The 21,685-nt window shown below is 43.9% G+C and overlaps 1 protein-coding gene across 2 annotated transcripts in view; it reads right to left on the bottom strand.

Moving 5' to 3' along the window:
- Nucleotides 1-21,648, bottom strand: part of SNX10 (sorting nexin 10) — an 89,359-nt gene extending 67,711 nt beyond the window's left edge. The window contains exon 1 of one of the 2 annotated variants that reach the window (XM_023512435.1): nucleotides 21,538-21,648. The gene's annotated coding sequence lies outside the window, so the exon portion shown is untranslated. Of the gene's footprint in view, nucleotides 1-21,335; nucleotides 21,477-21,537 lie in introns of those variants that run through there. The other variant, XM_023512434.1, reaches the window with a different exon arrangement.
- Nucleotides 21,649-21,685: the final 37 nt, after the last annotated feature.

Here is a 21,685-nt window from a genome sequence, read left to right as displayed (position 1 = left end):
AAAAAAAAAAAAGAAAACAGAAGGAGAGGGGGCCAACAATTTAATAGATCACCTCAGGCAACTGGAAAAGGAAGAACATTCCAACTCCAAACCCAGCAGAAGAAAAGAAATAACCAGAATTAGGGCAGAGTTAAATGAAATTGAAAACAAAAGGATCATTCAGAAGAGCAAAAAAACAAAAAGTTGGTTTTCTGAAAAAATTAACAAAATTGATAAACCTTTGGCCAACCTAACCAGAAATAGAAAAGTAAAATCTCTAATATCGTCTATCAGAAACAATAAAGGAGAAACAACAACAGACACTTCAGAAATTAAAAAAATCCTCAATGATTACTACAAAAATCTCTATTCCCAGAAATATGAAAATCTGAAGGAAATGGGCCAATACCTGGAAGCACGCTACCTTCCTAGACTCAACCAGAAAGAATTAGAAATCTTAAATAGACCTATATCAACCACTGAAATAGCATCATCAATCCAAAATCTCCCTAAAAAGAAAAGTCCAGGACCAGATGGCTTCACATCCAAATTCTATCAAACATTTCAAGAGGAACTAGTACCTATATTATACATTTTCCAAAGCATAGGAAAAAAAGGAATACTTCCCAACACATTCTATGAAGCAAATATCACCCTGATCCCCAAACCAGGAAAGGATCCAACAAAGAAAGAAAATTATAGACCAATATCATTAATGAATATTGATGCAAAAATATTCAATAATATCTTAACAAACGGGACTCAGTAACACATCAAAAAAATTATACACCATGATCAAATTGGTTTTATTCCAGGGTTACAGGGCTGGTTCAACATACGCAAATCTATAAATATAATACACCACATCAATAAAAGAGAAAACAAATACCATATAATTCTCTCAACTGATGCAGAAAAAGCCTTTGATAATATCCAGCATCCTTTCATGATCAGAATTCTTAAGAAAATAGGCATAGAAGGGACATTTCTTAAACAGATAGAGGCCATTTACAGCAAACCCACAGCCAATATCATATTGAATGATGTAAAACTGAAAACATTTCCACTCAGGTTAGGAACGAGGCAAGGATGCCCACTGTCTCCACTGATCTTTAACACAGTAATGGAAGTCTTAGCTATTGCAATCAAGCAAGAGAAGGCAATCAAGGGTATCCAAACAGGGACAGAGGAGATCAAACTCTCACTCTTCGCTGATGACATGATCCTATACCTGGAAAATCCCAGGGACTCAACTTCAAAACTCTTAGAAGTGATCAAGGAATACAGCAGCATCTCAGGATACAAAATCAATACTTACAAGCCAGTAGCTTTTCTATAGTCAACAATAGCCAAGCTGAAAAAACAATCAAGGACTCTATTCCTTTTACAATAGTGCCAAAGAAGATGAAATATCTGGGAATTTACCTAACAAAGGACATGAAAGATCTCTATAAGAAGAATTATGAAACCCTGAGAAAAGAAATAGCTGAAGATGTTGACAAATGGAAAAACATGCCATGTTCGTGCCTGGGAAGAATCAACATTGTTAAAATGTCCCTACGACCCAAACAATCTACAGATTTAATGCAATCCCTATTAAAGCACCATTGTCATACTTCAAAGAACTTGAAAAAATAGTACTTTATTTTATATGGAATCACAAAAAACCTCAAATAGCAAATACATTACTCAGAAATAAGAACAAATTGGGAGGTATCACATTACTAGACTTCAGGCTATACTATAAATCTATAGTGATCAAAACAGCATGGTACTGGCACAAAAACAGAGTGGTAGATTTATGGAACAGAATAGAGAACCAAGAGATGAACCCAGCTACTTATCGTCATTTGATCTTTGACAAGCCTATCAAAAATATTTAGTGGGGGAAAGACTCCCTATTTAACAAATGGTGCTGGGTGAACTGGCTGGAGACCTGTACACTGAAACTGGACCCCCACCTTTTGCCATTAACAAAAATTGATTCTCATTGGATAAAAGATTTAAACTTAAGACATGAAACTATAAAAATATTAGAAGAGAGTGCAGGGAAAACACTTGAAGAAATCGGCCTAGGAGAATATTTTATGAGGAGGACCCCCCCCCCAGGCAATTGAAGCAACACCAAAAATACATTTGTGGGATCTGATTAAACTAAAAAGCTTTTGCACAGCCAAGAGCACAGTAAGTAAAGCAAATAGACAAGGTTCAGAATGGGAGAAGGTTTTTGCACTTTTCGCCTCTGACAAAGGTCTGATAACTAGAATCTACAGAGAACTCAAACTAAGCAATAAGAAAAGAATAAATAACCCCATTTCTATGTGGGCAAGAGACTTGAACAGAAACTTCTCTGATGAAGACAGGCGCATGGCCTACAAACATATGAAAAAATACTCATCATCCTTAATCATCAGAGAAATGCAAATCAAAACCACTTTGTGATATCATCTAACTCCAGTAAGATTAGCCCACATCACAAAATCCCAAAATTACAGATGTTGGCGTGGATGCAGAGAAAAGGGAACACCTCTACGCTGCTGGTGGGAATGCAAGCTAATATGGCCTTTTTGAAAAGAAGTTTGGAGAACACTCAAGGAACTACAAGTAGCCCTGCCATTTGATCCTGCAATTCCTCTACTAGGCATATACCCAGATGATCAAAAATTATTTTACAACAAAGACATTTGCCCCAGAATGTTTACTGCAGCCCAATTCATAATTGCCAAGACATGGACACAGCCCAAGTGCCCATTGACCCATGAATGGATTAACAAATTGTGTTATATGTCTATCATGGAATACTATGCAGCCATAAAAATGATGGAGACTTCACATCTTTTATGTTTCCCTGGATGGAGCTGGAACATATTCTTCTTCGTAAAGTATCCCAAGAATGGAAAAAAAAGTATCCAATGTACTTCATACTACTCTGAAATCAATATATAACCACCTACACTATTATACGAATGGCAAAACATAACTATAGTCCATAAAGTAGAAGGGAAGAGGAGAGAGAGGGGTGGGAAGAGGGGATATGGGAGAAGGGAGGGTATTTGGGGGGACCTCACCTAATGTGCATGATGCAATGGTACATTTCAAAACTATTAAGAAATGAGTATAATTGTGATAGATGTGTTATTTGGTTCAATGTAAACATTTCACATTGTATATCGAAGCAGTACCCTGAACCCCATGAATGCATCAATGTACAAAGTTATTATTTAATAAAAAATAATTAATTATTAAAAAATTCTAAACTGGTCATTAAATAAAAGGAAAACAACTAGACTAAAGCAAGCACATATTAATTTCTGTTAATGTTTGCTACTAGTTTAAAAAAAGAAAAGAAGTACAGTTTGTCATTCCTCCCCCTCTCCCCCTCCCCAGCAGCAATGCAATAAGCCCACTGAACATGGATGTTTAAAGGACAAAAGAATTAAGAAATAAGGGCTTTGTTTCCCTCTGGTCATTTAATACAAGGCAACCCATTAAGGTAAAAAGATAATGTAGGCTGGGCCCAGTGGCTCATGCCTATAATCCTAGCACTCCGCAAGGCCGAGGTCAGTGGACTGCCTGAGCTCACGAGTTCAAGACCAGCCTGAGGAAGAGCAAGACCCCCATCTCTAAAAAAATAGTCAAGTGTTGTAGTGGGTGCCTGTAGTCTCAGCTACTGAGGAGACTGAGGCAAGAGGATCTCTTGAGCCCAAGAGTTTGAGGTTGCTGTGAGCTATGACACTACAGCACTCAATCCCTGAGTGACTGAGTGAGACTCTGTCTCAAAAAATAAATAAATAATAAAAATTAAAAATAATATAATTACACCAATGATTCATTGATCCCATCTATAACCCTGAGTTTCTGGAAAATCTTGGTTTCAGATCTGAAATCATGTGATTCCAAGACAATTTGCTTCTTAAATTAGATCAAGAATTCAAAACTATTATCTGCAATAAAATGAGTCTATTTTTTTTTTACTCTAGGTATATACTAAGCAAATAAGTTGTAAAAAAAATTCTAAATATGAATTTGATACAAAGATTAAAATCTCAAATTTGGCAGCCTCAATTCCATTTATGTAAAACAAAGCATCCCTTTCAAAATTGCTTTCCTAATAGAAAATATAAACTCTCTTGATTTCCTATTTTATCAGCTATCCTGCAATTTAAAAAATGGTATTAAGGTGGGCACGGTGGCTCAAGCCTATAATCTTAGCACTCTGGGAGGTTGAGGTGGGCGGATCACTTAAGCTCAGGAGTTAGAGACCAACCTGTACAAGAGTGAGATCTCCATCTCTAAAAATAGCCAGGTGTTGAGGCCAATGTCTGTAGTCCCAGCTACTTGGGAGGCTGAGGCATGAGAATCGGGAGGCTGAGGCATGAAAATCGCTTAAGCCCAAGAGTTTGAGGTTGCTATGAGCTATGACACCATGGCACTCTACCCAGGGTGACAAAGTGAGACTCATTCTCAAAAACAAAATTTTAGAGGACACCTCCAAAGTAGTTTCCAAATAACGTCAAAAAAATCTCTATTCAAAAACAGTATTTATTTAAGTGGGCCACCAACAGTGATCCAATTAAACAGTGACTCATCCTCAAAGGTCCAAGCCAATGTTCTCATCAATTGACAGAATTCCATGTACCTAAAGTGGGTCTGTATTACCTTTAATTTAATTAAAAGTAAAAGATGTAGGACTTGGTGAGGTAGTTCACGCCTACAATCCTAACACTCTGGGAGGCCAAGGAGGGTGGACTGCCTGGGCTCATATGTTTGAGATGCCCCCTGAGCCAGAGGGAAACCTCATCTCTAAAAATAGCCAGGTGTTGTGGCAGACCCCTGTTATCCTAGATACTCAGGAGGCTGAGGCAGGAGAATTGCTTGAGCCCAAGAGTTTCAGGTTGCTGTGAGCTGTGATGCCACAGCACTCTAAGGAGGGTGACCAAGTGAGACTCTGTCTTAAAAAAAAAAAGTAAAATGATGTAAACATCTACAGACCTGCAAGGATTCTGAGAAGAGTGCAAGAAGCAGTGCTTCTCAATTTGGGGAAGTGAAGAAGGCAAGGTGTACCCAAATCACACATACCCACGGGAGCAGGGAGGAGGCTCGATTAGTTTCCATCTATCAGGTACAGTGTAAGGGGATATGACATACTTTCTGGGTGAAGGTCCCAACTACAACTCAGACTTTGCACTTTGCCTTACAAACACAAATAATGTAACCTAATCATATGTACCCTTATATTAACCCACAATAAAAAACAAAACATCACACATACCCCACCACCCCTCTCATCACTACCACAATGGTCCCACCCTGGGAGCATACTGCATGCCCCATCAAGTGTGCCAATCATGGAAAAAATGTTGCTTAAACCACTGTTCCAGAGGATAGGGTCTGTACTTCTGCAATCCCCACAAACCACACCCTTTGAGTTCTCCACACAGCCCCTTGGTTCAACTCTTCTAGTAACTCTTCCTCATGGTTGGGCCAGATCCTGAACCTCCTACCTCAGGCTCTCTGGGCTTTGTGTTCCCTCAGCATTGTTCCCCTTCACCTCACCACCCAACGCTCAGCTCACACTCACACTCCAGATCTTGGTTTACAGAGGCCTTCCCTGAACACCCACTACTAATGCAGGCTCCCCAGTAATGCTCTATCCTTTGATTTCTCCTGAGACTTTGTCATGGTTGGTATTATTTTATTATTTATCTACTAATCTATTTTCTCGTGTATTGTCTGTCCTCTCAAAAGTCCCATGAGGGCAGGAACTTTGTCCAAATTATTTATACTTTATAACCCTAGCACTTAGCACAGTGCCCAATAAATAAGGAGTAAATTAAATCTGATTGAATGAGTTCCAGCTAATGTTCTCCATTTCTGCATCAGCATCAAGTTTCTTTTTTTTTTTTTTTATTTAATTTTATTTTTTTTTTTTTTTTTTTGAGACAGAGCCTCAAGCTGTCCCCCTGGGCAGAGTGCCGTGGCATTACAGCTCACAGCAACCTCCAACTCCTGGGCTCAAGCGAGTCTCCTGCCTCCGCCTCCCAAGTAGCTGGGACCACAGGCGCCCGCCACAACGCCCGGCTATTTTTTGGTTGCAGCCGTCATTGTTGTTTGGCGGGTCCAGGCTGGGGATTCGAACCCGCCACCTTAGGTGTACGTGGCTGGCGCCTTAGCCGGTTGAGCTATAGGCGCCGAGCCCAGCATCAAGTTTCTAAGCAGCCTCGCCACCTGGAAGGGGAGGATGGGCTTAAGAATGGCATATCCACCTCTCCACCAGCCCACTCGGAAGCCCACTCACTTCGTCCTTCATCCTGTGACAAGGTGAGGTTGAAGCATTTACCTGCAACAGCCCAGAGTGGGATGCTTGCAAGATCACTTGGCAGCACCCGTAGCTCAGTCGGCAGGGTGCTGGCCACATACACCTAGGGTGGCGGGTTCAAACCCAGCCTGGGCCTGCTCATCATGCAACCAAAAAATACCCAGGCGTTGTGGCAGGCACCTGTAGTCCCAGCTACTTGGGAAGCTAAGGCAAGAGAATGGCTTGAGCCCAAGAGTTTGAGGTTGCTGTGAGCTGTGACACTACAGCACTCTACCAAGGGTGACAAAGTGAAACTCTGTCTCAAAAAATAAATAAATAAACAAATAAGGAAGAGCATTGCAACACACTGGAAATAACACTCCTTTCAGAACCTTGGCTGTCTGTGTCATGATAACTCACTGATAGGGAGCAGTTTCAGTTACTTGTAAGATTAGGAACCATCAGGAATTATGTAGGAGCTACTTGTCAAGTTCACATCTACCCAAAGTGACATCACTCCAAATATAAAGAAGTGGCGCACAATATGAGGGACAAACAAGAAGGAAGGCTTTACTGATTTTTTATTTTTATTTTTTTGGAGACAGAGTCTCACTCAATCGCCCTGAGATTGAGTGCCATGATGTCACAGCTCACAGCAACCTCAAACTCTTGGACTCAAGCAATTCTCCTGCCTTAGCTTCCCAAATAGCTGGGACTACAGGTGCCTGCCACAACACACAAGGCTATTTTTTAGAGACAAGGTCTCATTCTTGCTCAGGCTGGTCTTGAACTCCTGAGATCAATCTACCTGCCTCAGCCTCCCAGAGTGCTGGGATTACAGGCATGAGTCACCATGCCTGGTGAAGACTTTACTTCTGAGGAAGGGGCGCACCCCCCCCCTCAAAATGCACAGGAAGGACACAGTGCATGGGAAAAGTAGTATGGCTATTCCCTGCAAACCACCTGCCTGTGAATTCACATTCCACCCTTTGCCAAGGGAAATCATTTAATCTCTCCGTGCTTCAGTTTCCTTATCAGTAAGAGGGTGATAACTGCCTCCTTTACTGATCTACTGGAAAGACCAAATGAACAAACACAGAGGCATGTGCCCAGCTCTCACTGTACCAGACCTTGTCACTTTGGATGCTCTGTCTGGGACTTCTGCAGACCCTCCAAATGCTGAGATGCCTTCCTCGTGTGAACATGGAGCATTTGGTCCTTTAAAAACAATCCTCTCGGCTGAGTGCAGTGGCTCAGGCCTGTAATCCTAGCACTCTGGGAGGTTGTGGCAGGTGGACTGCCTGAGCTCAGGAGTTCCATACCAGCCTGAGTAAGAGCAAGACCCCATCTCTACTAAAAACAGAAAAACTTAAGCAAGATGACAGCTTGAACATAAGAGTTTGAAGTTGTTGTGAGTTATGATGCCATGGCACTCTACTCAGGGTGCCAGAATGAGACTCTGTCTCAAAAAAAAAAAAAAAAAATTCTCTCCAAGTATCTTTTTTGTCAGACAGGATATATTTAGAGAACAGAGTATTTTAAATCCATATGCTATGAAACCCATGTAAAACCACACTGTGGCCACTCCCCGCAAGAGTCAGATCATTTACTCCCAGCTGCCCAGTACCTAGCCTTGATCCAATAAGCCTATGGTTGAATCACAGAGAAAGTCCTTCAAAGGTGAGGGAATAGCCTGGCAAGGGAAACCTGTAATCCTAGCACTTTGGGAGGCTGAGGCCAGAGGATCCCTTGAGGCCAGGAGTTCCAGACCAGCATGAGCAAGAGCAAGACTCCCTTCTCTAGAAAAAATAGAAAATTGGCTTGGCGCCTGTGGCTCAAGTGGCTAAGGCGCCAGCCACATACACTTAAGGTGGCGGGTTCGAATCCAGCCTGGGCCCACCAAACAACAATGATGGCTGCAACCGAAAAAAAATAGCCAGGCATTGTGGTGGGCGCCTGTGGTCCCAGCAACTTGGGAGGTGGAGGCAGGAGACTCGCTTGAGCCCAGGAGTTGGAGGTTGCTATGAGCTATGCCACAGCAGCACTCTACCCAGGGGGACAGTTTGAGTCTCTGTCTCAAAAAAAAAAAGAAAAAATAGAAAATTTAGCCAGGCATGGTGGTGAGCACCTATAGTCTAGCTATTTGGGAGGCTGAGGCAGGAGGATCACTTAAGCCTGGAAGTTTGAGGATGCTATGAGCTATGATGACACCACTACACTCCAGCCTGGGTGAAGAGTAAGACCTTCAGTTTTGGGGGTTTTTTGTTTGTTTGTTTGTTTTTGAGACAGAATCTTACTATGTCACCCTGTGTAGAGTACTATGGGCATCACAGCTCACAACAACCTCAAACTCTCAGGCTTAAGCAATTCTCTTGCCTCAGCCTCCCAAGTAGCTGGGACTACAGGCAACTGCCACAATGCCTGGCTATTTTTTTGCTGGAGTTTTGTCATTGTTGTTTAGCAGGCCCAGGCCAGGTTTGAACCCACCAGCTCTGGTGTATGTGGCCAGTGCTCTAACCGCTGAGCTATAGACACCACGCAGACCCTCTTAATTTAAAAAAGAAAGAAAGAAAAAGTGCCAAAGTTACCATTCTTAAGTTCTTATTTGCCAGCAGTACTGACTACAGTTCAAGAGCAGTTGACACATGTCTACAGATTCAGTTTGGCACCATTCTCAAAACAGAAGTCACAATTTTTTAAGGTTTCCCAACCAGCATCCGGTCTGTGCCTGGTTGTAAATCATTACATAGGTTTCCCGGAATAGAAACTTTCCTGTGTGTTTGGACAGACCAACCGCAGGTTTTCAGGAAGAAAACAAGAACCCAGAGCTATGGTAACGGTGCCCCCCACCCCAGGTGGTGACTTTTGGGGGTGGCAGGGATACCCACCGTCTCCCCAGCTCTCCCAAGTACCACTCCACAGTAAGAGCTGCTGTATCTATGAAAAAGGGGAAGCTAATTATGGTATAGTGGAAAACTTTGTGTGTTTCTATTTGTATCTTCTAAGGCGTGCAGGCTCCCTACACACAACACTCTTTGTTTTGCCCTATACTTTGATGGATGTGGATTTGTAAGTCAGAGAGAGGAAAGGGGATGTAGCTACAGTTATAGAGGGAAAGACTGGAGCACAGAGAAAAGCAAGGGGGAGGGAGTGAGAGGCAGGGATAAGAGGTGAGGAGGGACAGGAGGCTATCTAATTAATGTATGAAGCTCCACACGACAGCTCCTACCCTAAACCAGTCAAATCTCCAGAACTAGCAAAACACCTGTGGGGAGCATTTCTCCATCAATGAGGGAAGAAATGGAGTCTGTATCAGAGTGACAACCGCATAAGAGACCACAGAGGCCTCCGCAAACACCCCAGAGAATTAGCAGAGAATTAGCAGGGCAGGGCTTGATATGAGGAAGAGGGACCCAGAAAATAGCTGAGTTGAAAGGCAATGTGTCTTTCTTCCCCAAAAGTAATTAAAAATAGTCTGATTATACCATTTAACATCTGAGCACCACAGGAATGCACTGAAAAGCAAAGAATTCAGGAGTATTCTCCCCCCTCTCTATTCACCTTCCAGCAGAAGGTGGTAAACTGGGACTGCAACAAGCAAGTAGAGTAGATAATTCTGATGTGCCTCTCAGATACCCCCCTACTACTTTCAAACTGGTCCCGAAACAGCCAAGCTTGTGCAGTGTGTTCCCACCCCCAGTTCTCTCTCATCTGCACACAGCCCTGGCCCAGCCACCAGGCTCAGCCATTTACACGGACACATGGCAGGACTGCAAATCAGGGGAGCAGAATGTCCCTATGTACGTCCCTTTAGAACTGTAGTTCCCAACCCCAAGACCATGAACCAGGACCCGGACTGGTCTATGGCCTATTAGGATCAAGGTCGCATAGCAAGAGGTAAGAAGTGGGACGAGCAAGCAGGGAAGCTTCCTCTGTATTTACAGCCGTTCCTCATCATTCAAGATCACCACCCGAGCTCCGCCTCCTATGAAGCATCCTCTGTATTTACAGTGGTTCCTCATCACTCATCACTACCTGAGCTCCACCTCCTATGAAGCGTCCTCTGTATATACAGCTGCTCCTCATCACTCACAGCACCGCCCGAGCTCTGCCTCCTATCAGATCAGCAACAGCATTAGATTCTCATAGGACCGTGAACCCTACTGTAAACTGCACATGTGAGGCTGCATGCTCCTTATGAGAATCTAATGCCTTTCCCCTCCTCCTGCTCTGTGGAAAAATTGTCTTCCATATAACCAGTCCTTATGCCAAAAAGGGTGGGGACCACTGCTTTAGAGGATTACTCTGGCTGCCTTTGGGAAAATGGGTCAGAGGGGAGCAAAGTAGAACAAGTGAGACTTGATCAGAAGCAAATGTGAAAGTAACAAGGGCAGCCTGTGATTAGGGGGAAGACAGAATTAGAGAAGCAAGTGAGACTTTGAGAGTGCTCAGATGTGAGGGGAAGATGAGAAATGACTCCTAGGTTTCTGGGCTGCACAAATGGATGGAGGGCAGAGGCCTCTACTCAAACAGGGGAGGGTGGAGGAGACGGTACGGGGGCAGAGGGGGTAGGACAGAGTCCACAGAAGCCAAGTGACAAACCCACACGTGTGCGGCCCCTCGGTGCTCCCTGACCTCATTTTGTCTTCTCACATGCCGCCTGTTTTACTTTATCTTCAGTTGTGTAAAACTTTGGCCACATCCATCTCTTTAAATAGCTTTTAATTAAAAGAACAAACTTCCTAGATGTATTAAACTTTTCCTTATTTTTCCTTTCCTTTGTAAGTTTCTTTTTGGAAGGATGGATGAAATAACTCTCATTCTGTGGGTCAGTACGGTGCCGGGACAGACTGGTGTCCAGCATCAACCCACTTTATGGAGTATTTGGAAAAACCAAAGAAGTAAAAAATGAAGTGTCAATGGAGGTGAAGAACTAATTTTAAAAGTGAGTTGAGATATATCCCACTCAGCTACCTACTATGCAGCTAACAGGAGTAAAATCCCCGAGCAAGATCAAGCTAAACAGTTGAGCGTTATAGTGAATTCATGCTTTGTACATATCCTGGTCACAGCCACGGTAGATATCAGCCCACAAACCTCTAACTAGTTCATGTCTGACCTCTAATTTTCACCATCACTTACTGCTTTGCTACTTCTGGGTTTGTGCTGAGAATTATTTTTTAGATTTTGAATGAACATATTTGTGGGCATCATTTTGTCTTCTCAATTCTATGTTTGTTTCCTTACAGGAAAGAACTCGGTAGGGTCTAAGTGTCAGGCCCTACACAACTGGAGAGGGAGGACTAACAGCATTGGGCAAGTTAATCTGAGATGTCTAATACATCTGACGAGCCACAGTCAAATTCTGCATCGACTGTCTAAACCTGGAGCTCTCGAGAAACAGCTAGACCTCTGCACCAGGGAACTGGTGGTTTACCAACAATACCTGAAGTCATGGAATGAAACCAGCTTGTCCAGTGTTTGTCAGGGCCTCTGGATAACCCAGGAATAGGATACAGCTTCCCAGAACTCATCCCAGGCATAATGAATTAGAACACTGAGGCCCAGAAATCAGCCTTAACAAGTTACCCAGATAATTTTATGCATAAAAATGTTAGAAAACCACAGATCTAGGGAGAGACTGCAGAGAAGAGGAAGAGGACCCACGAAAAGCCCTGAGGAGCTGCTAATTGGCGGGATCAGGGATCAGAGGCAAGAGAACAGAGCAGAAGCTCCCAGAGGAGGACTGGAAAGCTGAAGAGAACAGAGCAGAAGCTCCCAGAGGAGGAGAGGAAAGCTGAAGTTCAGAGTCAAGGAGGCAGAAAGTAAAGAAAGGGGGTGGAGGGTGCCCTGAGAGAGGCATCAGAGGACAAGGAGCATGTGAATGGAAAATCACATGCAGACAAGGCCAGGCAGGCCACACTGAGCTGCGTCTAAGCAAAAACCCCAAGAGGAGGCACAGAGAAGGGAGTTAGAGACCTCAAAGCCCTTGGAGATTAGGGAAAGGACAACACTGGTTTCTGACTTTCCGGTTCCACTCCATTGACCTTTTGAGTTGTCTGTGTTGTCCTTACAGTAAGCCCCCATCACTGGTTCTAACTTTAGAGGGATCTCTCTTCTTTCTACCCAGCCACAGCTAAAGTTCAAAGGGATGAATGAGCAAGAATACTGTAAATCCTGGGAGAAAACGGAAAACGCCTTTCAAAGTCTTTCTGAGATCTGCCCCCACCAGAGCTGAAGCGCATGCATTCTAATTCCCAGCAGCTGATGAGAATTCAGATCAAAGTGTTACCTCTGATCACCCTTGAGGGTCCTCTCACTCTCTCTCATTTCTGAGACTGTCAGAAATAGATCTTGCCTACAGATGGCAAAACTGCGGTCAGGACTCCAAGCGCAGCCCTTGTGGGTACCCAGCAAAGGTAGTCAAAGGAACCGAGGTGCAAGGGAAATAGCAGAAAACACGTGGAAAGAAGCCGCGCTGGTGAAGATAAAGGACAAGGGCACACACACAGACAAGGAGAGATCATACCAGGGGCCGGGCTGTACTGAGTGCATAGGTAGGCCAGGCTGAGCTGTACTGTGCTTAAGAGAGTGACTGTGCAAAATGGGATAGAGGAGGCTGACTGGCTACAGGCAGAGGGAGGCCATCTGAAGAGAATGCACAGTGCTAAGTTGGGCTCAGGGCTGCAGAGGCAATTCCCATTGTCACTGGTATCAAGCTGGGTAGGGTCTGTCTCCTGCCTGCAAAGGGGGTAGTTCTCAAGGTGATTTTAGGACAAGCACCCCATACAGATGACAGCGGTCTAAGGTTCTAAACGCTGGAGGCTTAAGTCATGTCTTTCCACGTTTCCTCTGATTCCAAAGGAACTATAGCCAAATGCTACAGAATCAAGAAAGCATAAAGAAGGACCTGGAGGGGGTGGCTCATGCCTGTAATGCTAGCACTCTGGGAGGCTGAGGCAGGTGGATTGTTTGAGCTCAAGGAGTTCAAGACCAGACTGAGCAAAATAAGACCCTGTCTCTAATAAAAATAGAAAAACTGAGGCAAGAAGATTGCTTGAGCCCACGAGTTGGAGGTTGCTGTGAGCTATGATGCCATGGCACTCTACCCAGTGTGACAGCTTGAGATTCTGTCTCAAAAAAGGGGGTGGGGGATCCTAATAACACTTTAAATCATTTTGTTATTTTATTCATGGGCATATTAAGTATTGTTTTTGTTTTTTAGTACTACATAGTTTTTTTTTTTTAAATGCATTATTGGGGTATTTTTATAAATTTAAAATTATTTCAAAATCTAAACTTTTTTTTATTTGAAACAGAGTCTCAAGCTGTTAGAGTGCTGTAGCGTCACAGCTCACAGCAACCTCCAACTCTTGGGCTTAAGTAATTTTCTTGCCTCAGGCTCCCAAGGAGCTGGGACAACAGGCACTCGCCACAATGCCCAGCTATTTTTGTTGCAGTTGCCATTGCTGTTTTAGCCGGCCAGGGCCAGATTTGAACCTACCACCCTCAGTATATGGGGCCAGTGTCCTACCCACTGAGCCACAGGCACCGCCCAATCTAAAATGTTTTTAAAGAGGAATATATTGCTGAAATCCTCTATACCTCCAGCCCCTTTCTTATTGCACTCTCCATAGGCAGTAACTATATACAATTAGGAGCATATCCTTCTGGATTTTACTGTTTCAAAAATTACCATCCTGCACTTTGCTTTTATTATGTAATACATGTCATAGAGACTGACTGTGTCCCCTCCAAATTCAAGCTGTAAAACCCTAAACCCCAATGTGCTGGTATTTGGAGATGGGGCCTTTGGGACATGATTAGGTTTAGATGAGGTCAAAAGGGTAAGGTCCTCGTGATAGGATTAGTGTCAGACGAGACCCCGGGGAGCTTGTTCTCTTTCTCTCTTTTTCTACTATATGAGGCCATAGCAAGAAGGCAGCTATCTGCAAGCCAGGAAGAGTTCTCACCAGGAACCAAATTAGCCAGCATTTCCGAGCTTCCAAAACTGTAAGAAATAAATTTCTATTGTTTAAGCCACCCAGTCCACAGTAATTTGTAATAGCAGCCCAAACTCACTATAATGTATAATGAACATTTTCTATATCTCTTTTTTTGTTTGTTTGATTGAGACAGAGTCTCAGTCTGTTGCCCTGGGTTGAGTGCCATGGTATCATGGTTCACAGCAACTTCAAACTCTTGGGCTCAAGCAATCCTCTCACCTCAGCCTACCAAGTAGCTGGGACTACAAGCGCCTGACACAACGACTGGCTGGTTTTCCCATCTTGTAGAGACCACGTCTTGCTTTGCTCAGGCTGGTCTCAAACTCCTGCGCTCAGGCAATCCACCTGCCTCGGCCTCCTAGAGTGCTAGGATTACAAGCGTCAGCCACCACACCCGGCCTCCTTTATAGCAACTTCATTCTTTTTTCAAGTAGGCAAGAATTTGTGAGGAATAAGATCCTAAAAGTAGAAGTACTAATCAGAAAGCATACAAATTTTAAAATATTATAAACACTGCCAAGGTGCCTTTCCAAGAGATTGTACCAAATAATGCTCCCCCTAAAAGTATATGATGACAGTCTGCTTTCCCACACTTGCACCAACACTGGATATTAACAGCCTAAGGAAAAGTGGTTTCATGGTTATTTTTAACCCACGCTTACTGGATTATTAATGAGCATAAGTTTTTTTTTTCTTTTTTTCTTTTTTTTTGAGACCGAGTCTCACTATAGCACCCTCAGTAGAGCGCTGTCGCATCACAGCTCACAGCAACCTCAAACTCTTGGGCTTAAGCAATTCTCTTGCCTCAGTCTCCCAAGTAGCTGGGAGTACAGGCACCCACCACAATGCCTGGCTATTTTTTGTTGCAGTTGTCATTGTTGTTTAGCTGGCTCGGGCTGGGTTCAAACCCTCCAGCTTCGGTGTACGTGGCTGACGCCATAGGGCACTGAGCCAAGCATTTTTATATACATATGTGAATTACCTATCAATAGCCCTTGGCCATACTCCTATTAGATTTTTTTTATATTGATTTCTTAGAGTCCACGCTTATTACAACTATTTACTACTTTGTCATCTGCCTTTTAACTTTATTTATGGTATCTTTTTTCTCACTTAAGTATAATGTTTCATGAAATTAGGTCTATTGATATTTTCCTTTATGGTTTCTGAGTTCTATTAAACTTGAGAGGTCTTTCCTATTGCAAAGTTATCCCTAAAAACCATCTTCTTTATCTATAATTTTGGTTTTGACATTTCATCTTTAATCTAAATGAAATTTGTTTTTGTGAATGATATGAGACAGGGATCTGATTTTTTTCCAAGTGAACAGCCAACTGTCTCAACAGACTGTACCAGAGTCAAGTTTATCTCACATCCAATTTCTGTCTTTCCAATGGAACCATCTCTGGGCTTCCTAATACTGGTTCCCAGGTATCTTGATAGCTGGCTGAACAATTCCCTCCTCCATATTCTTTTTTCAAAAGCATATTGCCTATTTTTACAAATCTATTTTTTCAGATAAAACTTATTATCAGGCTCAGCACCCATAGCTCAGTGAGTAGGGCACCAGCCACATACACCAAAGCTAGCAGGTTCAAGCCCTGCCCAGGCCTACTAAACAACAATGACAAGTGCAACAACAACAAAAAAATATCCAGGCATTGTGGCAGGCACCTGTAGTTGCAGTTACTGGGGAGGCTGAGGCAAGAGAATTGCTTAAGCCCAAGGGTTTGAAGTTGCTGTGAGGTGTGACGCCACAGCACTCTACCGAGGGCAACACAGTGAGACTTTGTCTCAAAAAAAAAAAAGGCTTGGCACCTGTAACTCAGCGGCTATGGTGCCAGCCACATAGGTGGCAGGTTCGAATCCAGTCCAGGCCCAGCAAATGACGACAACTACAACCAAAAAATAGTGGCAGGCACCTGTAGTCCAAACTACTTGGGAGACTGAAAAAAAAAAATCAACACATTGTACCCCACATATGCATAAATGTATTCATGATCTATGTGTATATGACTTAATAAAAAAAAAATTTTTTCCGAACTACAATTTTACTAACTGGTGTGAATGGCTGCCCTGTGCTTCAACCAATTCATGCTCTGAAACTTTCGCCTTCCCTCCAAACAGCTTGTGTTCTCCTGGCTTCTCTCTTTCAGAGTTGTAGATTCCTATCCTAAATCAGAGTGTGGCAGCTCAACTAATAAGATAATAAGGCAAAAGATGTGGTATTTTGATAGGCAGTTCTAGGAAGATTTACTGGTCTCTCCTACACTGTGGCAGCCTGGAAGGAGAACTAGGATCTTCAACATTTCATAATTGATTCACCTGGCACCACGTACTCCATAGGAAATGATGGAGTATAATGGAAAGAATATGAGATTAGAAGTTGGGAGACCAGAATTTGAGTCCCCTTCCTACCTCTCATTAGCTTTGTAGTTCAGATTAAGTTATTCTGTCTCACCTCTAGACCTCAGTGGCCACATTTATAAAGTGAGATTATTTGTCTATATAGTCATTACTAACCTTTCCACCATGGCAAAGCTTTAAGAATCAGAGGAAAATTATGGATTCTCTTCTCCAGCATAATACCCTGTTGCACATGAACATGAAATCGAATAACTGTGGGCTGTTCACAGACCCCTGTAAAGTCTATCCCCAGGGTCTAGATCACTGAGGCCTAGGACAAACTTTTAAAAATGAAAAAAGAGAGGGAAGTGCCTGGTGCTCAGTGGGTAGAGTACCAGCCCCATATACCAAGGGTGGCGGGTTCAGACCCAGCCCCGGCCAAACTGCAACAAAAAAATAGCCGGGGCATTGTGGCGGGCACCTGTAGTCCCAGCTACTCGGGAGGCTGAGGCAAAAGAATAGCCTAAGCCCAGGAGTTGGAAGTTGCTGTGAGCTGTGACACCACGGCCCTCTAACTAGAGTGTTAAAATGAGATCTGCCTCTAAAAAAAGAAAAAAGAAAAAAAAGAAAGAAAAAGAAGGGGGTAAGCGTAGCCAGGCATTGTGGCAGGTGCCTGTAGTCCTAGCTACTTGGGAGGCTGAGGCAAGAGAATCACTCAAGCCCAAGAGTTTGAGGTTACTGTGAGCTGTGACACTATGGCACTCTACCAAGGGCAACACAGTGAAACTCTGTCTCAAAAAAATAGAAAAGAAAAGAAAGAGGAAAGGGATAAAAACAATACTTATCTCAAGAGCTGATCATGTACATAACCACTTATAACAGGGTCTGACACATACTAAGCCCTAATAGCTATTAGCTTATTATAGAAATCATAATCACACATTTGCTGGGTGGTTAAAATTATAAGTTAAGGAGTTCTGGGAAATCATAAATACTTTAATGCCTTAGTCTCCCCAAATATAAACTGAGGACAATAATATAACAGAATCACTTCATAAATTTGTTGCAAGACTTGAAGATATTGTCACACTGAAAGTCTTTTCACAAAGCTTAGCACATACTAAGTGCTCAATAAATGTTAGCAGTTGTTTTTAACAATTCTAGGAGTCAAAGATTATCATTTTCCATTTTTATTTCTGAATACTAAGAGTGGGTTAAGTGTCTGCCAGCAATATCTCAGCTAGCAAATGAGTATACCAACATTTCAACTTGCATGGGTATGAAATCAGAAGTTGTCACCGCTACCACTACCCTTTATAACCTCTTGTTTGAATGGGACTTAGGGAAAAGAAGAACTAACTTATACCAATTAGATTACTAAGAGAAAGAAAGATAGTTGGCGGTAGCAGTCCCAAATTTGAGGGATTCTCCATGGAATCAACCATGACCTTGGCCAAAACCCCTTCTTTGACACTCTGAGAAATGAAATTTCCTCTATATAGGTTATAGCCTGTTCTGAACTAGTTCTCTGCCTTTCATAAGTGGTTGTGAAACCACAGCCTTGACATTTAAAAAGAGGAAAAAGAAGTCGTTTCCCCCAATAGCTCAACTAGTAAAGTAAGCCCCTAAAATGAAAGTAGCAGTCCTATGGCTGAGAAAAAATTTTGAGTGAGCCACAGCAGAATTGCTATAGTAGAACACTAGCATTACTCTCTAATTAATACACTTTTATTTGAAAAAGAATAAAGGTGTTTATTTCCAGTTTCAGGATACCAAACTCAGGAAGACTTCCAGCAGGTAAAATAGTTAAGTGTGTACCACAGCCCAGGGGGGTAGGGAGAGAAGCTGGGTCGCAGTCAAGAAACCCCCAATAAGGTGCAGTATCAGCCTGAGCAAGTCCCACTCTTTCAACACCATCATGAAATTGTATCCAGGAAGTGAGAATGAAATGGACTGGCAGAAGAAAGAGGATGATCAGTTGAGTCAGTGCCAATCACCTTATTTCACAACTTCCCATATTTACTTCTAAACGTATTTTTTTTTTTTAGAGACAGAGTCTCACTTTACCACCCTCAGCAGAGTACTGTGGCATCACAGCTCACAGCAACCTCTAACTTCTGGGCTTAGGCGATTCTTTTGCCTCAGCCTCCGGAGTAGCTGGGACTACAGTTGCCAGCCACAATGCCCAGCTATTTTTTTTGTTGCAGTTTGGCCAGGGCCAGGTTCGAACCCACCACCCTTGGTATATCGGGCTGGTGCCCTGCCCACTGAGATAAGATATTGAATGCGCCATAGCAGAATTGCTATAGTAGAACACTAACATTACTCTCTAATTAATACATTTTTATTTGAAAAAGAATGAAGGTGTTTATTTCCAATTTCAGGATACACAGGCACCACCCAATGTATTTTATTTTTGTATCTTTATTAAAAAGAGCCATGGTGGCTCAGTGCCCATGGCATAGTGTTTACGGCACCAACCACATGCACTGAGGCTGGCAGGTTCAAACGCAGACTGGGCCAGCTAAACAACAATGACAACTGCAAAAAAAAAAGTAGCCAGGGTTGTGGCAGGTGCCTGTAGTCCCAGGTCCTTGGGAGGCTGAGGCAAGAGAATCGCTAGAACCCAAGAGTGCGACACAGTGAGAGGAGGGCGACATAGTGAGACTCTGTCTCAGAATAAATAAATAAATAAATAAAAGCCCTGGCTGGGCACCACAGCTCACACCAGGTAATCTCAGCACCGTAGAGGCCGAGACGGGAGGGATCACTATCACTTGAGCCCAGGAGTTTGACACCAGCCTGGGCAACATAATGAGTTGCTGTCTCTTCAAAGTAAATTTAAAAAATTACCCAGTCATGGTGATGAGAGCCTGTAGCCCCAGCTACTCAAGAAGTGGAGCCAAGAGGATTGCCTGAGCCCAAGAGTTCAAGACTTCAATGAGCTATGCTATGATCTTGCCACTGCACTGATCCAGCCTGGGCTGCAACAGAGGAAGACCCTGTCTCAAAATAAATGAATAAAGGGCAGTACCTGTGGCTCAGTGGGTAGGGTGCCAGTCCCATATACCAAAGGTGGCAGGTTCGAACCCCGCCCCTGCCAAATGGCAACAAAAAATAGCCGAGCATTGTGGCAGGCGCCTGTAGTCCCAAACTACTCAGGAGGCTAAGGCAAGAGAATCGCCTAAGCCCAGGAGTTGGAAGTTGCTGTCAGCTGTGATGCCACAGCACTCTACCAAGGGCAACATAGTGAAACTATCTCAAAAATAAATAAATAAAAGCAGCTCTATCAGCCAATCTCAAATCTACCATTTCTTAAAAAATAAATAAAATAGTCCAGGTGTGGTAGCTCACACCTGTAACTCACATCTGTAATCCTAGCACTCTGGGAGTCTGAGGCCAGTAGATTGCCTGAGCTCAGGAGTTAGAGACCAGCCTGAGCTAGAGTGAATCCCCATGTCTAAAAATAGCTAGGCCTTGTGGCAGGCACCTATAGTCCCAGCTGTTTAGGAAGCTAAGGCGAAGGAATCACTTGAGACCAAGAGTTTGAGGCTGCTGTGAGCTGTGACGCCAAAGCACTCTACCCAAGGTGACAAAGTGAGACTCTGTCTCAAAAAAAAAAGAAAAAGAAAAAGAAAAATTATCCAGGAGTTGTGGCAGGCACCTGTAGTCCCAGCTACTCCAGAGGCTGAAGCAGAAGGCTCATTTGAATCCAGGAGTATGAGGTTGCTGTGATCTAGGCTGATGCCAAGGCACTGTAGCCTGGGGCAAGAGTGAGACTCTGTCTCACTAAAAGAAAAAAAAGAGAGAGAAACTAAATAAATAAATAAAGGTCTAGCTACTTAGAAACAGGCATTACTGGAAGTGATGGGAGAAGCACAGCAGGAGTCATCACCTCCATTCTCCTACTGGAGAGTCCCACTAGAGGTGCTCAGTAGTCCAAGAGTCCCCTGTTCTCACTGGCCACCACTTCAGCTCCTCTGCTTCAGCCCCCAGGAGAGAAGGGGGAGTTCACGAAATCCAAACCTAGGTCCCGCAGCCCCACCCAACAGTGGAGAGAACTCTGGAGTGGGGGTCAGAAGGTTCTAGGCTTATTTCTGCTCCCATCTGGCAAAACGATCCTAGTCTTTTAGGGGGTCACACTCCCCTTCCCTGGGCCTTAGCCTCCCTGTCTGTAAATGAAAGGTTTGATGGAGATCACGTGCAAGCCTCCTTCCTGTTCTCAATTTCTCATTCTATTATTCTTAAATTAAATTAAGAATTCTATTCTGTCTTGCAGAAATAGACTACAGGACGGACAGGCTGCTCTCCATTCCATGATCATCCCCCTCAATAATCAGTATAATTTTAGAAAACTATATGATGCATCCATTACTGAAAAACAGGCTGTTGCTTTTCATATCACCAAACCTGATTATTAGTAAATGTGAATTTTCCCTCAGGCCTTCCCCTCAATCCTACAATCCCAGGAAAAAACCTACCTATCCCTCCCAATTTCTAAACTCCAAGCTACCTTTCATTAATAATAACAAAAAATACCCACCCAAACCCGGCCAATGTAAGGTGCCAGAGCACTTCTTCTGGAATCCAGAATTTCGCTCTGCCCTCACCCTCTCCCCAGGTGTGTTTTTAGCCGGGAACCCCCGGATCCACACGTTCCATCTCCCTCCTGCAGTAAACAAGCCCACCATATCTCCCCTGCACACCTCGACCGGAACGACTGCAGCTCCGCGGCTCCAATCCCTGGGGACCCAGACCTCCGTCGAGTCCGCAGGGCGGCCGGCACCTAGGCGCAGCGGGAAGGGCCCGGCACCTCTGGAAAGGAAGGGCCGGCAGGCTCGTTCCCCGGCCGCGGTCTCCACCCCGGCGGCGCAGAGGCCCCCTCCCGGCAGGTCCCCTGTCACTTACAGGCAGCTTCTCTGGGCCAGGCAGGGCAGGGTAACGGAAGGCAGGGCCCGCGGGCCGGCGGCGGAGTTTGCTGACTCAAAGGCGCGGCGGCGGCGGTGGCGGTGGCGAGCGCCCAGGAGCGCACCCGAGCGCAGCCCCGCGCTCCCCG

The sequence above is a fragment of the Otolemur garnettii genome, unplaced genomic scaffold (genome assembly GCF_000181295.1).
Source record: "Otolemur garnettii isolate 467f Iridium unplaced genomic scaffold, OtoGar3 scaffold00028, whole genome shotgun sequence".
Classification (NCBI taxonomy): domain Eukaryota; kingdom Metazoa; phylum Chordata; class Mammalia; order Primates; family Galagidae; genus Otolemur; species Otolemur garnettii.
This window is presented reverse-complemented; position numbering and strand designations above follow the sequence as displayed.